General features: G+C 47.1%; 1 long non-coding RNA gene across 1 annotated transcript; it reads right to left on the bottom strand.

The window, feature by feature from the left end:
* Positions 1-16,998, bottom strand: LOC121386891. Its single transcript, XR_005959727.1, has 3 exons — positions 16,742-16,998; positions 13,998-14,105; positions 1-410 (listed from the first exon to the last, which is right to left on the bottom strand). It is a non-coding gene; the product is annotated as an uncharacterized LOC121386891 (long non-coding RNA).
* Positions 16,999-17,244: the final 246 nt, after the last annotated feature.

The following is a 17,244-nucleotide window of genomic DNA, read 5'->3' as shown; positions in this document are numbered from 1 at the left end:
ACATACCACGGTCTTCGAGCAGTTGTGGTGCACTGGCTGGAACGAGAAAAAAATTCTCCAGTCAGTTGAAAGGATCCACCGCGGTGGTTCGATCCTGCGACGCAAGCACCTCAATGGAGCATTCAACCGACTGAACTAAATCCCGCCCCACAGATTAAAGAAAAAATACCTGCTATAAACGAGCCACGCTGTAAGACCAGCAACAATCAGCGTAATGATCGCAAAGGCTACTACTGCTAAAATAATGCCATAGTCCGTGACCTTATGCTCTGGAGGTTTGGAAACAGAAGTAGTAGGTGGAACTGTGGTCATAGCTTGAACTGTGGTCATAGCTTGAACTGTAGTCGCAGCTTGAACTGTAGTCATAGCTTGAACTGTTGTCATAGATTGAACTGTAGTCGCAGGTGGAACTGGAAGGAAGGAAATGTTTTATTTAACGACGCACTCAACACATTTTATTTACGGTTATATGGCGTCACACATATGGTTAAGGACCACACAGATATTGAGGGAGGAAACCTGCTGTCGCCACTTCATGGGCTACTCTTTTCGATTAGCAGCGAGGGATCTTTTATATGCACCATCCCACAGACTGGATAGTACATACCTCGGCCTTTGTTACACCAGTTGTGGAGCACTGGTTGGAACGAGAAATAGCCCAATGGGTCCACCGACAGGGATCGATCCTGGACCGACCGCGCATCAAGCGAACGCTTTGCCACTGGGCTACGTCCCGCCCCCAGCTGGAACTGTGGTCATAGCTTGAACTGTAGTTATAGCTTGAACTGTAGTTATAGCTGGAACTGTAGTCATAGCTTGAACTGTAGTCGCAGTTGGAACTGTAGTCGCAGCTGGAACTGTAGGCATAGCTTGAGCTGTAGTCATAGCTTGAACTGGAGTCACAGCTGGAACTGTAGTCAGAGTTGAACTGTAGTCGCAGCTGAAACTGTAGTCATAGCTTGAACTGTAGTCATAGCTTGAACTGTAGTCATAGCTTGAGCTGTAGTCATAGCTTGAACTGGAGTCATAGCTTGAACTGGAGTCACAGCTGGAACTGTAGTCACAGCTGGAACTGTAGTCACAGCTGGAACTGTAGTCACAGCTTGAACTGGAGTCACAGCTTGAACTGTAGTCACAGCTTGAACTGTAGTCACAGCTGGAACTGTAGTCACAGCTTGAACTGTAGTCATAGCTTGAACTGTAGTCGCAGCTGGAACTGGAGCCACAGCTGGAACTGTAGTCATAGCTGGAACTGTAGTCATAGCTTGAACTGTAGTCATAGCTGGAACTGTAGTCGCAGCTGGAACTGGAGCCACAGCTGGAACTGGAGCCACAGCTGGAACTGGAGTCACAGCTGGAACTGTAGTCATAGCTTGAACTGTAGTCGCAGCTTGAACTGTAGTCATAGCTGGAACTGTAGTCATAGCTTGAACTGTAGTCGCAACTGGAACTGGAGCCACAGCTGGAACTGGAGCCACAGCTGGAACTGTACAGCTGGAACTGGAGCCACAGCTGGAACTGTAGTCACAGCTTGAACTGGAGCCACAGCTGGAACTGTAGTCATAGCTTGAACTGGAGCCACAGCTGGAACTGTAGTCATAGCTTGAACTGTAGTCACAGCTGGAACTGTAGTCACAGCTTGAACTGTAGTCACAACTGGAACTGTAGTCATAGCTGGAACTGAAGCCACAGCTGGAACTGTAGTCACAGCTGGAACTGGAGCCACAGCTGGAACTGTAGTCATAGCTGGAACTGTAGTCATAGCTTGAACTGTAGTCGCAGCTGGAACTGTAGTCTGCTGGAACTGTAGTCGCAGCTGGAACTGGAGCCACAGCTGGAACTGGAGCCACAGCTGGAACTGGAGTCACAGCTGGAACTGTAGTCATAGCTTGAACTGTAGTCGCAGCTTGAACTGTAGTCATAGCTGGAACTGTAGTCATAGCTTGAACTGTAGTCGCAACTGGAACTGGAGCCACAGCTGGAACTGGAGCCACAGCTGGAACTGTACAGCTGGAACTGGAGCCACAGCTGGAACTGTAGTCACAGCTTGAACTGGAGCCACAGCTGGAACTGTAGTCATAGCTTGAACTGGAGCCACAGCTGGAACTGTAGTCATAGCTTGAACTGTAGTCACAGCTGGAACTGTAGTCACAGCTTGAACTGTAGTCACAACTGGAACTGTAGTCATAGCTGGAACTGAAGCCACAGCTGGAACTGTAGTCACAGCTGGAACTGGAGCCACAGCTGGAACTGTAGTCATAGCTGGAACTGTAGTCATAGCTTGAACTGTAGTCGCAGCTGGAACTGTAGTCATAGCTGGAACTGTAGTCATAGCTGGAACTGTAGTCATAGCTGGAACTGTAGTCATAGCTGGAACTGGAGCCACAGCTGGAACTGTAGTCATAGCTGGAACTGTAGTCATAGCTGGAACTGTAGTCATAGCTGGAACTGTAGTCATAGCTGGAACTGGAGCCACAGCTGGAACTGTAGTCATAGCTTGAACTGTAGTCGCAGCTGGAACTGTAGTCATAGCTTGAACTGTAGTCGCAGCTGGAACTGTAGTCATAGCTGGAACTGTAGTCGCAGCTGGAACTGTAGTCATAGCTTGAACTGTAGTCGCAGCTGGAACTGTAGTCATAGCTGGAACTGTAGTCGCAGCTGGAACTGTAGTCATAGCTTGAACTGTAGTCGCAGCTGGAACTGTAGTCATAGCTTGAACTGGAGCCACAGCTGGAACTGTAGTCATAGCTGGAACTGTAGTCACAGCTGGAACTGGAGCCACAGCTGGAACTGGAGCCACAGCTGGAACTGGAGCCACAGCTGGAACTGTAGTCATAGCTGGAACTGTAGTCATAGCTGGAACTGTAGTCGCAGCTGGAACTGTAGTCGCAGCTTGAACTGTAGTCGCAGCTTGAACTGTAGTCATAGCTGGAACTGTAGTCATAGCTGGAACTGTAGTCATAGCTGGAACTGGAGCCATAGCTGGAACTGGAGCCACAGCTGGAACTGTAGTCATAGCTTGAACTGTAGTCATAGCTGGAACTGGAGCCACAGCTGGAACTGTAGTCATAGCTGGAACTGTAGTCATAGCTGGAACTGTAGTCATAGCTGGAACTGTAGTCATAGCTGGAACTGGAGCCACAGCTGGAACTGTAGTCATAGCTTGAACTGTAGTCGCAGCTGGAACTGTAGTCATAGCTTGAACTGTAGTCGCAGCTGGAACTGTAGTCATAGCTGGAACTGTAGTCGCAGCTGGAACTGTAGTCATAGCTTGAACTGTAGTCGCAGCTGGAACTGTAGTCATAGCTGGAACTGTAGTCGCAGCTGGAACTGTAGTCATAGCTTGAACTGTAGTCGCAGCTGGAACTGTAGTCATAGCTTGAACTGGAGCCACAGCTGGAACTGTAGTCATAGCTGGAACTGTAGTCACAGCTGGAACTGGAGCCACAGCTGGAACTGGAGCCACAGCTGGAACTGGAGCCACAGCTGGAACTGTAGTCATAGCTGGAACTGTAGTCGCAGCTGGAACTGTAGTCGCAGCTTGAACTGCAGCTGGAACTGTAGTCGCAGCTTGAACTGTAGTCATAGCTGGAACTGTAGTCATAGCTGGAACTGTAGTCATAGCTGGAACTGGAGCCATAGCTGGAACTGGAGCCACAGCTGGAACTGTAGTCACAGCTGGAACTGTAGTCGCAGCTGGAACTGTAGTCGCAGCTTGAACTGTAGTCGCAGCTTGAACTGTAGTCATAGCTGGAACTGTAGTCATAGCTGGAACTGTAGTCACAGCTGGAACTGTAGTCACAGCTGGAACTGTAGTCATAGCTTGAACTGTAGTCATAGCTTGAACTGTAGTCGCAGCTTGAACTGTAGTCGCAGCTTGAACTGTAGTCATAGCTTGAACTGTAGTCGCAGCTTGAACTGTAGTCGCAGCTTGAACTGTAGTCACAGCTTGAACTGTAGTCACAGCTGGAACTGTAGTCATAGCTTGAACTGTAGTCGCAGCTGGAACTGGAGCCACAGCTGGAACTGTAGTCATAGCTGGAACTGTAGTCATAGCTTGAACTGTAGTCATAGCTTGAACTGTAGTCACAGCTGGAACTGTAGTCACAGCTTGAACTGTAGTCATAGCTTGAACTGTAGTCGCAGCTGGAACTGGAGCCACAGCTGGAACTGGAGCCACAGCTGGAACTGTAGTCATAGCTGGAACTGTAGTCGCAGCTGGAACTGGAGCCACAGCTGGAACTGGAGCCACAGCTGGAACTGGAGCCACAGCTGGAACTGGAGTCACAGCTGGAACTGTAGTCATAGCTTGAACTGTAGTCGCAGCTTGAACTGTAGTCGCAACTGGAACTGGAGCCACAGCTGGAACTGGAGCCACAGCTGGAACTGTACAGCTGGAACTGGAGCCACAGCTGGAACTGTAGTCACAGCTTGAACTGGAGCCACAGCTGGAACTGTAGTCATAGCTTGAACTGGAGCCACAGCTGGAACTGTAGTCATAGCTTGAACTGTAGTCACAGCTGGAACTGTAGTCACAGCTTGAACTGTAGTCACAACTGGAACTGTAGTCATAGCTGGAACTGGAGCCACAGCTGGAACTGGAGCCACAGCTGGAACTGGAGCCACAGCTGGAACTGTAGTCACAGCTGGAACTGTAGTCGTAGCTTGAACTGTAGTCGCAGCTGGAACTGTAGTCATAGCTGGAACTGTAGTCATAGCTGGAACTGTAGTCATAGCTGGAACTGTAGTCATAGCTGGAACTGGAGCCACAGCTGGAACTGTAGTCATAGCTTGAACTGTAGTCGCAGCTGGAACTGTAGTCATAGCTTGAACTGTAGTCGCAGCTGGAACTGTAGTCATAGCTGGAACTGTAGTCGCAGCTGGAACTGTAGTCATAGCTTGAACTGTAGTCGCAGCTGGAACTGTAGTCGCAGCTGGAACTGTAGTCGCAGCTTGAACTGTAGTCGCAGCTGGAACTGTAGTCAGAGCTTGAACTGGAGCCATAGCTTGAACTGGAGCCACAGCTGGAACTGGAGCCACAGCTGGAACTGTAGTCACAGCTGGAACTGTAGTCACAGCTGGAACTGGAGCCACAGCTGGAACTGTAGTCACAGCTGGAACTGTAGTCATAGCTGGAACTGTAGTCATAGCTGGAACTGTAGTCATAGCTGGAACTGTAGTCATAGCTGGAACTGTAGTCACAGCTGGAACTGGAGCCACAGCTGGAACTGGAGCCACAGCTGGAACTGTAGTCATAGCTTGAACTGTAGTCATAGCTGGAACTGTAGTCACAGCTGGAACTGTAGTCACAGCTGGAACTGTAGTCGCAGCTTGAACTGTAGTCATAGCTGGAACTGTAGTCATAGCTGGAACTGTAGTCACAGCTGGAACTGTAGTCATAGCTGGAACTGGAGCCACAGCTGGAACTGTAGTCATAGCTTGAACTGTAGTCATAGCTGGAACTGTAGTCACAGCTGGAACTGTAGTCACAGCTTGAACTGTAGTCGCAGCTTGAACTGTAGTCATAGCTGGAACTGTAGTCATAGCTGGAACTGTAGTCATAGCTGGAACTGTAGTCATAGCTGGAACTGGAGCCACAGCTGGAACTGGAGCCACAGCTGGAACTGTAGTTATAGCTGGAACTGTAGTCGCAGCTTGAACTGTAGTCGCAGCTTGAACTGTAGTCGCAGCTTGAACTGTAGTCGCAGCTTGAACTGTAGTCGCAGCTTGAACTGTAGTCGCAGCTGGAACTGTAGTCGCAGCTGGAACTGTAGTCGCAGCTGGAACTGTAGTCGCAGCTTGAACTGTAGTCGCAGCTGGAACTGTAGTCATAGCTTGAACTGGAGCCATAGCTTGAACTGGAGCCACAGCTGGAACTGGAGCCACAGCTGGAACTGTAGTCACAGCTGGAACTGTAGTCATAGCTGGAACTGTAGTCACAGCTGGAACTGTAGTCGCAGCTGGAACTGTAGTCGCAGCTTGAACTGTAGTCATAGCTGGAACTGTAGTCATAGCTGGAACTGTAGTCATAGCTGGAACTGGAGCCACAGCTGGAACTGGAGCCACAGCTGGAACTGTAGTCACAGCTGGAACTGTAGTCACAGCTTGAACTGTAGTCGCAGCTTGAACTGTAGTCACAGCTGGAACTGTAGTCACAGCTGGAACTGGAGCCACAGCTGGAACTGGAGCCACAGCTGGAACTGTAGTTATAGCTGGAACTGTAGTCATAGCTTGAACTGTAGTCGCAGCTTGAACTGTAGTCGCAGCTTGAACTGTAGTCGCAGCTTGAACTGTAGTCATAGCTTGAACTGTAGTCGCAGCTTGAACTGTAGTCGCAGCTTGAACTGTAGTCGCAGCTTGAACTGTAGTCGCAACTGGAACTGGAGCCGCAGCTGGAACTGGAGCCACAGCTGGAACTGGAGCCACAGCTGGAACTGTAGTCACAGCTTGAACTGGAGCCACAGCTGGAACTGTAGTCATAGCTTGAACTGGAGCCACAGCTGGAACTGTAGTCATAGCTTGAACTGTAGTCACAGCTGGAACTGTAGTCACAGCTTGAACTGTAGTCACAACTGGAACTGTAGTCATAGCTGGAACTGGAGCCACAGCTGGAACTGTAGTCACAGCTGGAACTGGAGCCACAGCTGGAACTGTAGTCATAGCTGGAACTGTAGTCATAGCTTGAACTGTAGTCGCAGCTGGAATTGAACTGTAGTCGCAGCTGGAACTGTAGTCATAGCTGGAACTGTAGTCATAGCTGGAACTGTAGTCATAGCTGGAACTGTAGTCACAGCTGGAACTGTAGTCATAGCTGGAACTGGAGCCACAGCTGGAACTGTAGTCATAGCTTGAACTGTAGTCATAGCTGGAACTGTAGTCACAGCTGGAACTGTAGTCACAGCTGGAACTGTAGTCATAGCTGGAACTGGAGCCACAGCTGGAACTGTAGTCATAGCTGGAACTGTAGTCGCAGCTGGAACTGGAGCCACAGCTGGAACTGTAGTCGCAGCTGGAACTGGAGCCACAGCTGGAACTGTAGTCATAGCTTGAACTGTAGTCACAGCTGGAACTGTAGTCATAGCTGGAACTGGAGCCACAGCTGGAACTGTAGTCATAGCTTGAACTGTAGTCATAGCTGGAACTGTAGTCACAGCTGGAACTGTAGTCACAGCTGGAACTGTAGTCATAGCTGGAACTGGAGCCACAGCTGGAACTGTAGTCACAGCTGGAACTGTAGTCGCAGCTGGAACTGGAGCCACAGCTGGAACTGTAGTCGCAGCTGGAACTGGAGCCACAGCTGGAACTGTAGTCATAGCTTGAACTGTAGTCGCAGCTTGAACTGTAGTCGCAGCTTGAACTGTAGTCATAGCTGGAACTGTAGTCGCAGCTTGAACTGTAGTCGCAACTGGAACTGGAGCCGCAGCTGGAACTGGAGCCACAGCTGGAACTGTACAGCTGGAACTGGAGCCACAGCTGGAACTGTAGTCACAGCTTGAACTGGAGCCACAGCTGGAACTGTAGTCATAGCTTGAACTGGAGCCACAGCTGGAACTGTAGTCATAGCTTGAACTGTAGTCACAGCTGGAACTGTAGTCACAGCTTGAACTGTAGTCACAACTGGAACTGTAGTCATAGCTGGAACTGGAGCCACAGCTGGAACTGTAGTCACAGCTGGAACTGGAGCCACAGCTGGAACTGTAGTCATAGCTGGAACTGGAGCCACAGCTGGAACTGTAGTCGCAGCTGGAACTGTATTCGCAGCTGGAACTGGAGCCACAGCTGGAACTGTAGTCGCAGCTGGAACTGTATTCGCAGCTGGAACTGGAGCCACAGCTGGAACTGGAGCCACAGCTGGAACTGTAGTCACAGCTTGAACTGGAGCCACAGCTTGAACTGTAGTCATAGCTTGAACTGTAGTCATAGCTTGAACTGTAGTCGCAACTGGAACTGGAGACATAGCTTGAACTGTAATCGTAGGTGGAACTGGGTTTTTGTTTAACAAAACTACTATAGAAAATTGATTAATTAACCATCGGCTATTGGATGTCAGACAATTCTGACATGTAGTCGTTAGAGGAAACCCGCTACTTTTTTCTCATCAGGTCAAGTCAGGTCATAGGGCTTTACGTGCACATTCATAGCAAGCTATTGTAGCGCACGCCTGTCATGGGCAGATGTGCCGGCCTTGACCAGCTCCTCTGTCCAGGACAGGAAAAGGGTTGGGGTGGGTGGGAGAGGGTGCAAGGGAGCACCAGTAGCCCGACCGGAGTCGGTAGCGGGCGGGGGTTAGTTTTGGTGCTATGGAATTTTTAATGTCCAGTAGGATTAAATCAAAAGGAAAAGGTTGTGCAGTTTCTATGAAGGAATTTGGGCGCATTTTTGAACTGTTCGCCGAAATATAAAGGGGAGCTACGTATAGTTTTTAACTTAGTATGCCGAGTAGCTCAGTTTTTTTCTAATGCAGTATGGGATCTTTTATATGCACCATCCCACAGACAGGACAGCACATATCACGGCATTTGGTAAACCAGTCGTGGTGCACTGGTTAGAACGAGAAATAGCACAATAGATCCACCGACGGGGATCGATCCTAGACTGACTGCGCATCAGACGAGCTCTATACCACTGGTCTACGTCCCGCCCCGTTGATAAGAAATACAATAATTTCATATAACTGTGATAGACAATCTACCTAACTAGACAAAATTATCACAATATTAGTAGGAATTTGGACATAGTTTCATGTGTTCAACAGCACTAGAGCACATTGCTTAATTATTCTCTCATCCTCAGCTATATAGGACAGGGTTATCCCATGAAAGAAAGCCATTTAAGAAATTTCTATCCTACATGGGATATCACACGCACTCCTTTAACATGACGTCGTATTAATGTGAGATGGTGACATTAGGTCATTAGACACAGTTTTAAATTATAAAAGCTATCTTGTTAAGTTGTAGTGTTAAAGCCTCGTCCCAGGTCGAAATTTCCACCACCGACATGGGCGTATGGGGACTCTTTGATTTAGGGGGGCTGGAGGGGTTGATTTGCCCGAAATTTTACCCAGATAAAAATTTCCCGAATTTTCCCCACTGTTTTGCCCGAATTTGGGGGGGGGGGGGGGGGGGGGGGGCAATTGCCCCCCTGCCCCCCCGGGTCGTACTCCCATGACCACCGAGGGTGTACTTTTTCTATCCCACATGACCACATATGATGGAGTCTTGTAATCATTAGCGAAGGAGGGAAATGGCCCAACAATTAAAGTGTCGCCTATTGTAAAACACGCATACCAGAGCCGAGGGTTGCAACGACACCCAGAATATAACAGCAGGGACAGCTACCACAAACGTTCTAGAGCTTTTCTTGAGCCTAACATTTTCATTTTTAATATTGTCGTTTAGAATATTGGACATCAGGCCAGAGAAAATAAATTGCTGGTCTCTGGTCAGCGCGCACGTCGATTTTGACCTCGAGCGTCAACATATTTTGATGTCGATTGTTGTAGGAGTAACCTGTGGGCTGTACAGACTCCCCCCCCCCCCCCCCCCCCCCCCACCCCCGTGCTAGGAAAATATGCAGGGTACTAAGGCAAAGGAGGGAGCACCATGATCATTGAGGATGGACCAAAGCAGAAGAGGAGGACGTAAAAAAACCACCTAAATATACCCCCCTTTTCTGTGCAATCCATGCTTTTAAAAATAATAATAAATACATTTTTAAAAACATCAATTCTGGAATTTTGGTCTGACCGGAGACCAATATATTTCCGCGGCCTAATCGGTGTTATTATATCCATTGTGTTTCTGACTGTGCTACTGGTATGTAGCAGCTCAAACTTCATTTTAGTCCCTAATATAACTGTTAATTCCGACAGGGAGCCAGAACTCTCGCAGGTAATGTGGCACTGACAGAGGCAGCAGACGAACTCTGTCAGGGAGCAAGAATCCTCGCACGTAATGTGTCACCGACAGAGGTAGTAGACGAACTCTGGCAGGGAGCCAGAACCATCGCAGGTAATATGACAACTGACAGAGGCAGTAGACGAACTCTGGCAGGGAGACAGAATCCTAGCAGGTAATGTGACACTGACAGAGGCAGTAGACGAACTCTGGCAGGAAGCCAGAACCCTCGCAGGCGATGTGACACTGACAGAGGCAGTAGACGAACTCTGGCAGGGAGACAGAACCCTGGCAAGCAATGTGACAACTAACAGAGGTAGTAGACGAACTCTGGCAGGGAGACAGAATCCTCGCACGTAATGTGACACTGACAGAGGCAGTAGACGAACTCAGACAGGGAGCCAGAACCATCGCAGGCAATATGACACTGACAAGGCAGTAGACGAGGCAGGCAGTAGAGTTGACGAACTCTGGCAGGGAGACAGAATCCTAGCAGGTAAGCCAAAACCCTGCAACGTGACACTGACAGAGGCAGTAGACGAACTCTGGCAGGAAGCCAGAACCCTCGCAGGCGATCTGACACTGACAGAGGCAGTAGACGAACTCTGGCAGGGAGACAGAACCCTGGCAAGCAATGTGACAACTAACAGAGGTAGTAGACGAACTCTGGCAGGGAGACAGAATCCTCGCAGGTAATGTGACACTGACAGAGGCAGCAGACGAACTCTGGCAGGGAGACAGAACCCTGGCAAGCAATGTGACACTGACAGAGGTAGTAGACGAACTCAGACAGGGAGCCAGAACCATCGCAGGCGATCTGACACTGACAGAGGCAGTAGACGAAACCAGAACCATCGCAGGCGATCTGACACTGACAGAGGCAGTTGACGAACTCTGGCAGGGAGACAGAATCCTCGCAGGTAATGTGACACTGTCAGAGGCAGCAGACGAACTCTGGCAGGAAGCCAGAACCCTCGCAGGTAATGTGACACTGACAGAGGCAGTAGTAGACGAACTCAGAACAGGTAATCTGACACTGACAGAAGTAGTAGACGAACTCAGACAGGGAGCCAGAACCATCGCAGGCGATCTGACACTGACAGAGGCAGCAGACGAACTCTGGCAGGAAGACAGAACCCTGGCAAGCAATGTGACAACTAACAGAGGCAGTAGACGAACTCTGGCAGGGAGACAGAATCCTCGCTGGTAATGTGACAACTGACAGGCCTTAGACGAACTCTGGCAGGGAGACAGAATCCTCGCTGGTAATGTGACAACTGACAGAGGCCTTAGACGAACTCTGGCAGGGAGACAGAATCCTCGCAGGTAATGTGGCAATGTCAGAGGCAGTAGATTAATTCCGACAGGGAGCCAGAAATCGCAGGTAATCTGGCACTGACAGAGGCAGTAGACCAACTCTGGCAGGGAGCCAGAACTCGCAGGTAATGTGGAAATGACAGAGGCAGCAGACGAACTCTGGCAGGGAGCCAGAACCCTCGCAGGTAATGTGGCACTGACAGAGGCAGTAGATTAATTCTGACAGAGGCAGTAGATTAATTCCGACAGGGAGGCAGAACTCTCGCAGGTAATCTGGCAATGACAGAGGCAGTAGACAAACTCTGGCAGGGAGCCACAACCCTCGCAGGTAATCTGGCACTGACAGAGGCAGTAGACGAACTCTGGCAGGAAGACAGAACCCTGGCAAGCAATGTGACAACTAACAGAGGCAGTAGACGAACTCTGGCAGGGAGACAGAATCCTCGCTGGTAATGTGACAACTGACGGAGCCTTAGACGAACTCTGGCAGGGAGAAAGAATCCTCGCTGGTAATGTGACAACTGACAGAAGTAGTAGACGAACTTTTGCAGGGAGACAGAACCCTCGCAGGTAATGTGGTACTGACAGAGGCAGTAGATTAATTCCGACAGGGAGGCAAAACTCTCGCAGGTAATCTGGCACTGACAGAGGCAGTAGACGAACTCTGGCAGGGAGCCAGAACCCTCGCAGGTAATCTGGCACTGACAGAGGCAGTAGACGAACTCTGGCAGGGAGCCACAACGCTCGCAGGTAATGTGGAAATGACAGAGGCAGTAGACGAACTCTGGCAGGAAGCCACAACCCTCGCAGGTAATCTGGCAATGACAGAGGCAGTAGACGAACTCTGACAGGAAGGCAGAACCCTCGCAGGTAATGTGGTACTGATAGAGGCAGCAGACGAACTCTGACAGGGAGGCAGAACCCTCGCAGGTAATCTGGCACTGACAGAGGCAGTAGACGAACTCTGGCAGGGAGCCACAACCCTCGCAGGTAATGTGGAAATGACAGAGGCAGTAGACGAACTCTGACAGGGAGCCACAACCCTCGCAGGTAATCTGGCAATGACAGAGGCCGTAGACGAACTCTGACAGGGAGGCAGAACCCTCGCAGGTAATCTGGCAATGACAGAGGCAGTAGACGAACTCTGACAGGGAGGCAAAACCCTCGCAGGTAATGTGGTACTGACAGAGGCAGTAGACGAACTCTGGCAGGGAGCCACAACCCTCGCAGGTAATCTGGCAATGACAGAGGCAGTAGACGAACTCTGACAGGGAGACAGAACCCTCGCATATAATGTGACACTGACAGGCAGTAGACGAACTCTGGCAGGGAGGCAAAACCCTCGCAGGTAATGTGGTACTGACAGAGGCAGTAGACGAACTCTGGCAGGGAGCCACAACCCTCGCAGGTAATCTGGCAATGACAGAGGCAGTAGACGAACTCTGACAGGGAGACAGAACCCTCGCATATAATGTGACACTGACAGGCAGTAGACGAACTCTGGCAGGGAGACAGAACCCTCGCAGGCAATGTGACAGACAAAGGCAGTAGACGAACTCTGGCAAAGAGCCATCTCAGAATCTACAGACAAGGTATACAAAGTATACAAAGTAAGACAACACGCCCAAGACTTCCCATTACATGTAAAGTTTTGGTAAATGTGTTCTGATTTGAAAACGTTATTCTCACCATGCACGGCTACCAGTGTTTCTGTCAGAAAGAAAATATTTGGGTATAGCTCCTGTTTTACCCTCTGGCAGAAACCCTGGCTACTATGTTGAAAACATCATTTACAGCTGTTTATGCTTTCATGCGATGTGGAGAGTTTACAGTGTTAAATAAATACAATTCAAATGAGAACTTGTCTTTTAGTGATGTGGTGTTAGCTTATGCTGGTGGCATAATAACAATAACACTTAAGGCATCTAAAACACACCAAGGAAGACGAGGTGTTAAACTGTACTACTTCAAAAATGGATTATCTATATGTCCGGTTGAGGCAATCAAAGCATACATTGATAGCCGCAGTAGGCAAGTAAATACAGTTTCCCCTAATGGCCCTTTCTGTGTCACAGATAAAAAGCCAGCCTTTATCAAGGCAGACATTTATAAATCATATGAAATATGAGCTGAAGATGTTGTCCATAGATTCTGAACACTACAATGGGCATGCACTGCATAAGGGGACAACAACTTCTTGTGCAACTAATAGAATGCAGGACCATTTAATTAAATCTATGAGCACACCTGTCTTGAGCACACACCTCGGCTATCTGGGCTGTCTGTCTAGGACAGTGGGTTAGTTGTTAGTGGTTAGTGAGAGAGAAGATGGTGTAGTGATCTTACACCTACCCACGGAGTCGTTAAAAATCGCTCTGGGTTGGAGCCGGTACCGGGCTTTGAAGCAAGTACCTACCAGCCTTATGTCCCATGGCTTAACCACGACACCAGAGAGAGAGAGAGAGAGAGAGAGAGAGAGAGAGAGAGAGAGAGAGAGAGAGAGAGAGAGAGAGAGAGAGAGAGAGAGAGAGAGAGAGAGAGAGAGAGAGAGAGAGAGTGTGTGTGTGTGTGTGTGTGTGTGTGTGTGTGTGTGTGTGTGTAATTCAAGGTGGAACAAACATGCGAATTAGCAAGTACAAAAACAAAACAACACAAAAACACCACCCAACAAACAAAACAAACCCTCCACCCAAACAAACAAAACAAAACACCCACAGCATTCAATATCTGCTAACTCTATGATAAATATGCATTAACAAGAGAATATGATAAGAGATCTACCTTCTGTAGTGGACGATGAGCAATGTATTAAAACGGCAACTGCATACAGAGTATCGAGTCGCACATCCATTGTATATGTTTGTGCAGTATCTGCTTCCTAACGTAACCCTGGAAAATAAATATTCGTGCTGTTTAGATGGCAGGATATGCTCACCTTCCGCGAACACATGATATCATCACTGTTTTGACAGTGATTCATGAGTGATATATTTATTCCAATAAACTCTTCTCTGCAAGTTTTGATTTAAAGTCCGAACCAAAATGTTAACAACTACGATAAATTGCTCTCTTACCTTTATTTTTCGTTAGATTTTACCCACATTTTGTCCAGACAGAAATCTGGGAAAAAACCCATTACAATGACACAGGTTCCACATACTAGATGATAACTATGTCACCTATATCGACTTCGCTGAGATCGCATAGGGCAAAAAACATGTAATTTTGTGCCAGCTGCCATTTTGCCATTTTATGGAATACTCTTCCAGAGGGGTAAAAGGATAAGATTTAATCTAACAATGTCATAACATGTTATGATATAAAAAGCAAACGTGATGACGTCATATTATTATTATTGTTGTTGTTGTTTAAAGATACCACTATAAAACATTGATTTTATAGTAATTACGTCACATACTTTGGAGGCTTTCACCCCTCTAGAAGAGTATTCCATAAAAAAGCAAAATGGCAGACGGCAGAAAACTGCATGTATTTTGCCATATGCGATCTCAGCGAAGTCGATAATGGTGATATCGTTAGTCTCATATGTGGAATCTGTGTCACTGTATTGGTTTTTGCTCTAATTGTGTCTGGAAAAAAATTGGGGGAAATGTAACAGTAATTGAAGGTAGGAGAGTAATTTATAGTAGTTGTTAACAATTTGGTTCGGACTTTAGTAAACTGTTATGGGAGTGGCAGTCCTCTTTGAGTGGTAAAGGAATGATGTCTTGTCCAGGAAACTGTCTTCACGGGAGTGGCTGTCCTATAGACGAGGCACTAGTTAGAGATAAAATCCTCGCTCCGTCAATGCCTTCTACTTCCGACTGAAAGGTCCTGGGCCCCGTTCCACTTAACGATCTTACCGCTTAAGGTGATCTTAGGGCTCAGATCGCTTTATAAATAATGAATGAATGAATGTTTAACGACACCCCAGCACGAAAAATACATCGGCTATTGGGGGTGTCAAACTATGGTAAATGTAAACACAATGTGATGATCAACATCAATATAAAAATTCAAGATTTAAACAAAAACACAGTGTAAAGAACTGCAAAAATACAGAATGTTACACCCCTGCATCACGGTGAACATCGGTGAGGTTACAGCACGCGCAGAGGCTTTATAAATAAAGCAAGCAAACAATCCAACAGACACTACTTACCTGTATTCGTATATCCACACGACACGGGGGCCTAGGGAGTATTATATTGTATATGTATAGTATACCCATTTAAAATAAATATGCTTATACATGTCAAACAGTGATTCTGTTCGCACATTTCTGGAGTTAAACTATATTCTGAAGAATAGACGTAGTATCGCTTTGATATAAAGAAATGTATTAAAACGTCAAAGAATTGTTGACGTCACGTCAAAGGACTGTTTGACGTTTCCGACAACTTTCGTAACTTATCGGAATCGTAATACCATTCAGTGTGTGTATGTGTGCGTGCGTGCGTGTGCGTGTGTGTATGTGTGTATGCGCGCGCGTGCGTGTGTAGTCAGTGGCAATGCAGATATCTTAGTATCCTCAAATAAATAATAGTTTACAGTCCCATGCATTGGCGTAGCCAGGATTTTATTGGGGAAGGGGTGCACCCATACTGCCATTTATGGGGCGACAAGAAAATATTTAGTGATGGGTATTAGAACACAAAAGTGTATCGTGGTATGAATTAAGCAGATGCTTCTTTCCCCCTAAAGAGTTTCATGGGCGGATCCAAGGGGGGGGGACCAGGGGGACGCGTCCCCCCCCCCAAAATTGTTCAAGTGCCCTCAAAATGTCCAAGTACCCTTTTTGTTTGTAGAATTATTATTTTTTTAAGTAAACAATAATTATATTGTAGATAAATGAAATCAAGATTTTCGTGTACATGCGCAAGCTTGCAGATATGTGTCTGTGTTATTGAGTCTCAATGGGGCCCCATTGAGGTTCTAACGCGAGTGACGCCAATTTACTTCATTATTGCTAGTATATTATGACGTAGAACTGTAGGAATTCATATTAATTGTAAATATCAAAACTTGTAGTAAGGTGCCCTTTTGACGAGTCAATGTGCCCTTCTTTTTTGGTCCCCCCCCCCTAAAAATATTTCCTGGATCCGCCCATGCAGTTTTTGCTTTTTATGGAACACTTTCCATGATGGGTAGAAGGATATGACGTAATCTAACAAGGCCATGGCTTTACGGTATAAAGCAATCGTCATGACGTCATATTAATTACGTCACATACTTCGCAGGCTTCCACCCCTCTTGGAGACTATTCCATAAAAAAGCAAAATGGCATGTATGCTTTTTGTCCTAGGCGATATGGCTACATTCTAGTATGTGGGATCTGTATCATTGTAAATGGTTGGGGCGTTTTTTTTTTTTTTTGACGATTTCTGTCTGCACAAAATTTAGGGGAAATATAACGACTTTAAGCTTATCCCTACTTCAAATAAATAAATAAATAAATATAAAGTAAAATAAAATAAAATATTAATAATAGATAAATAAATAAATAAATAATAACACTGACTTACTCGGAAATATGCGCGGTGTGTCGTGTCTCGAAGTATAATACCCTCAAAACTGAGCCTGTAAAACTTGGAAACCCGGGTCAGTTTATCCTGTTGATTAGCTCAGGCTGGGAATGTAAAATATTGTAAAGTAGAGTGTGCGATGTAACACAACAAATAATGATTTAAAAAAGATTAAGCACTATGCTAGTGTTTTTAGCATGCACACAAGTCCGTTTTTTGTTGATTTCTTTTTTGCGCATGTGCAAATTAGGTGGTATATGTGGCGGATTTCAACTACGGCTAAGCGTACTAGACCGGGTGGGAGAGGGGGGGGGGGGTGGGGGGTGCAACTGCCCTAGTTCTGGCGCAAAACCTCAAATTCGGGCAAAAATGATATAGATATTCGTGAAAAATGTGCTAACCAGAGACCTTTTTACCATGTATTTCTATCAATCTACCCTCAAAATTAGTTGTAATATGTATAAAAATGCGTAGTGATTCGTTTGCAACCCTATATAAAAGTT

This window comes from Gigantopelta aegis, chromosome 12 (assembly GCF_016097555.1).
Source record: "Gigantopelta aegis isolate Gae_Host chromosome 12, Gae_host_genome, whole genome shotgun sequence".
In the NCBI taxonomy this organism is placed as follows: Eukaryota; Metazoa; Mollusca; class Gastropoda; order Neomphalida; family Peltospiridae; genus Gigantopelta; species Gigantopelta aegis.
This window is presented reverse-complemented; position numbering and strand designations above follow the sequence as displayed.